The following is a 4283-nucleotide window of genomic DNA, read 5'->3' on the forward strand; positions in this document are numbered from 1 at the left end:
TATGAACGTCTTTATTAAATTTTACAATTTTTGTGTTTCTATTATACTTTTGCTCATTATCTTTATTGATTTCTTGATGATCGCTACTCTTTCTAGTCACCATATATGTCTGTCTTTGGATCTATGGAATTATCTAATTGAATAGTTACCATTTTATCATTGTTATTTTCCTAGCGGTGGTTTCAATAGAATTTTCACCAATTATCTTACTACCATTTTCAAAAAGGTATTATTATTATCTTTAATTTGGTTTTCCCTTTTTACTTACCTTATTAATTTTATTGTTCCGTGCTTGCGCAATTTGTTTGGTGTTGTGTTCGGATATAATTTGAGCTAAATTTTTCGAGCTGGAGAACGCAATTTTGATTCTTCGTTTATTAAATAAATTATCGTTTTATTCGTTTCCGGAAAAAATTATCTAGTATTTCGTAGAACATTATGGTCGAAGTGAATGCTTTAACTTTGTTTCTTATTGTGTTAGAGATTCTGTGTTTAATTTTATTATAGTATTTTTTAGTAGTTGATTTAAGTCGAGTGTTCAAGTCGTTGTTATAGTTCCTTATGTTATTAGAATACTGCATTTTGTTATTATTCGTTAGTTATGCTTGTGGCTAGATATCAGTCTCTCGTTATGATAGCTATATATTTTATTTATACGCTTATTGCAATCATTTACCGTATCCTTATTTCTAGTTTTCTTACTCTTCTTAGTTTCATTTCTGTGGTATTTTTTATTATCAGAATTAACTATTCCATTATTATCGTTGGTTCCTGAATTATTTTGGGCTGTATTATGTTTACACTCACAGTTATTAGTTTTACAAAATTTCAAATTTTTCCTATATCCTCTGCTTTTTCTAAAGCTGAATTGTAACAATTTTTATTTAGTTTAAACATTTCTTCATTAGCAGAAAGTTTAGAGATACGGTTTCAAATATTTTTTACTACTTTCTGTGTTACCCAAGCCGGTGGTTACTATTTATATTTATATATTTGAGGTTTGTGGTATGGTCGGTATTTGATTTTAGGTCTCGTGTTATATCTAGGATGTTTACTGCCCCTCTTTAATCGATATATTAAGTCCTAAGGTTTTGAAAGATTTGAAGAATTTGTTTCAGCATTTTTCAATACCTCTATTTGAAAGGTTAGTCCTGTGTGAAAAGTGCATCGTCTCTATATAGATCTCCTCCGACTTGAGTGAATTCCTTGTTTCCCTGTTAATGCAAGATAGTATATAGGTTCCGACTAAATCTGTCATCTGCGCTGAATCATTTGAGCCCGTAGTCATGTCGAAAATATCTGGCCGATCATTCCTAATCCAATATTTATCTTCAAATTTAATGTTTGAATTTCTAGCTGTCAAGATTAGGAATATTACTGAACCATTCAATTAATTCTAATGAACTAGACCATTGATCTAGTCTAAGGGTATTCTTAAGAGTAGGTATACATTTATCGATGATGTTTTTACGAAGTTTAATTACATCTGATTTGGAGGGGCAAAGGAGTCTTACTGTGGGGTTCGTTATGAAATTTGATGTGATCTTGAATGCTAATGCGTGCGGTTCTCGGTTCATTTGGATACGTTCTGTCGCTTAATCCATATATATCCACAGTGTTATTTTTAGCTTGCAGGTTAAGTTTCTTCAGATTGTTAGGGTTAAGCGAGGATAAAGGAAAAACTTCAGAGGGATCAATAACCAAAGCATTTTATACGACATGACTTATTTTGCTTTGGTAATTACATACTTATATGACTAAATAGTATTTGCTATGATTTCGGATGGAGTTCATGAACGAATTAGCGACAACATAATCGTTATTACATTCAAACGACAGAATGCGTAACTTATTTATCTCTCTATTACAAAGTGATTAACACATATATTTTTGCAGATTCAACAAAAATGACAGAAAATCACAAGAAATTCAGTGCAGTGAGGGAAGAAATCCTTAAACGAAGTAAACTGACAAATGGATTTGAATTACGGGAGAAATTCTTTATTTTCCATCAGAAGGTTTCGTTATCTACCTTTTCATCGTCAAATTACAGGGAAAGATCGAAATACATTTTGCATCGCATGTTCTTCCTTATGGCTCTTATTGATTGTTTCCGCTTTTCATTCTTTGCCTTCAAGGTAATATTCCTGAACCATTCTTCAAGAACATTGGCTATCTTGATGCTAGTAGAATGGAAATTTTGCTATTTTTTTTACTCTATCATCATGCTATATAAATCTGGAGCCTATGAAACGCTAAAAGAAACATTTTGGAATAGCACACTTTTGTGTGTATGTGACAATTGTGATTTTAAGCGCGTCATTCTGTTGAAAATTGAGAAAATTAGAATTATCTTTCAACTTATATTAGTGTTTATTTTATACCCGTGTCTAACGGTTGTGTTACCGTTAATGTCCAAGAATCATTTTAGTATTTTTAAATTATTTTATTATCCTGTTCCCTCTGACAGTGTTTATATGTTTGTGCCTCTTTTGTTAGGCTGGATTATATTTGCATTCGTTGTTCTGCAAATTTTTCCTCAACTTAACTTGTGTTGGTTAGTAGTAGAACATTTGATTATAGAATTTGGTATTCTGAAGGAGAAATATCGGGAGGTTTTAAATGCAGAATCCAGTAAGCAATTCAGCAATGAATGGATGCAAAGAAACGAAATGATCATGTATTATTGCACAAAACATGCAGAAATGTGTAGCTTATTGGATGAGACAGATAAACCATTGCAACATAACACGTCATCATTAATATTGAACATGATACTAGGATTGTGTACCTTATTTTATGGATTTGTGAATGATTTCTTGGAAAATATAGAGCTACTATTTGTATGTGTTTTACCAATAATACTTTCCTTGATAGCTGGATGGGTGCTTTACAGAGGAATGAAGCTTCATCAAAATGCAAGTATTATGACATTTTAAACTTATTTGCAAATAACCTAATATAAAGTTAATAAAAGAATGCATCAGTTTAGATAATGATTCAAAATAATTTAATCCATCATCAATTGATCAATAATAAAGCAGCTATGCAAAAGCTTTTCTCACAACGAAGCGCTATATCTTAGTAAACGTTCATCATTCAGATTAATCTGTTAAATGTAAGTCTTATATATTCAAATTGTTTTGAATTAATCATGCATTACCTCGTATCTTCGAGATTTCGATGATTTGAGTGTTTATTTTTAGGATGATGTTGTAGGGTAGGTGTGAGATATCTGATCTGGCCAGTTTCATCATAACATCATACAACTAGTACTATATTTGAGCCAGATATGGCCTGGTTAAATAGTAACTGACTTTAATACTTAATGTATATCCCATCAGTATTGAAGATACGGTTATTAACTAGGAGTTCTTTTTAAACACGACTATAAACTACCACATGAAGAATTAATGCTGATAACATAAAATTATTTTACACGGTGAAATGTTTTATTTACTGTATTTTTTGTATTTAGAAAGCTACCAGTATCACATGACAAAGCATCGTTCGTTGAGAATTGGCTAATATGGAGGAATAATATATTTTTGCATGACATGGAATGTTTTCCTATACATAGTATTTTCGTAACAACCCATGTATGTATGGCAAATGTTGTGGACCAATAAGTGAGGCTTTACTCTTGTTATTATCATTAACTCGGTGTCCTAGCAGAATTGCTAGCAGGCCTGAGAAAATGCTTAGCAGTGTTTTGTCCGTTTTCATGTTCTGAGCTCAAATTCAGCCAAGTGCGACTTTGCTTTTCATTCTAAATAAATACCAGTCGAGTCGTGGTGTCGATGTAATCGATTAGCACCCAGTCCACAAATCTGCAGGTCTTTGTGACTATATAAGAAAGGATTGCTACCATTAAAGCGACGAGGTGCCAGTATTCTTAGAACACCGGACAATCTGCTTAGCGGTATTTTGTTCGTTTTTGCGTTGTGGTTTCAAATTACATCGAGGTCGACTTCACCTTTCATTCTTGCGAAGATGATAAAATAGATACCATTGGAAATTTGAATGAGGGATCAGTTGGAGAAAGTCAGATGTTATTACCTGTAGATGAGTTGCGATTGGCCGAGAAAGATCACGTAGTGTCGCAGTTTGATGTTGGCTTCTATCTATCTATCTATCTATCTATCTAGATCTATCTATTTATAGAACTATTTCTTCTTTCTCTCTCTCTCTTTACATACATAAACACACACACACACACACACACACACACACACACACACATATATATATATGTATATGTATATATATATATATATGTATAT

The sequence above is a fragment of the Octopus bimaculoides genome, chromosome 8 (genome assembly GCF_001194135.2).
Source record: "Octopus bimaculoides isolate UCB-OBI-ISO-001 chromosome 8, ASM119413v2, whole genome shotgun sequence".
Lineage (NCBI taxonomy): Eukaryota > Metazoa > Mollusca > Cephalopoda > Octopoda > Octopodidae > Octopus > Octopus bimaculoides.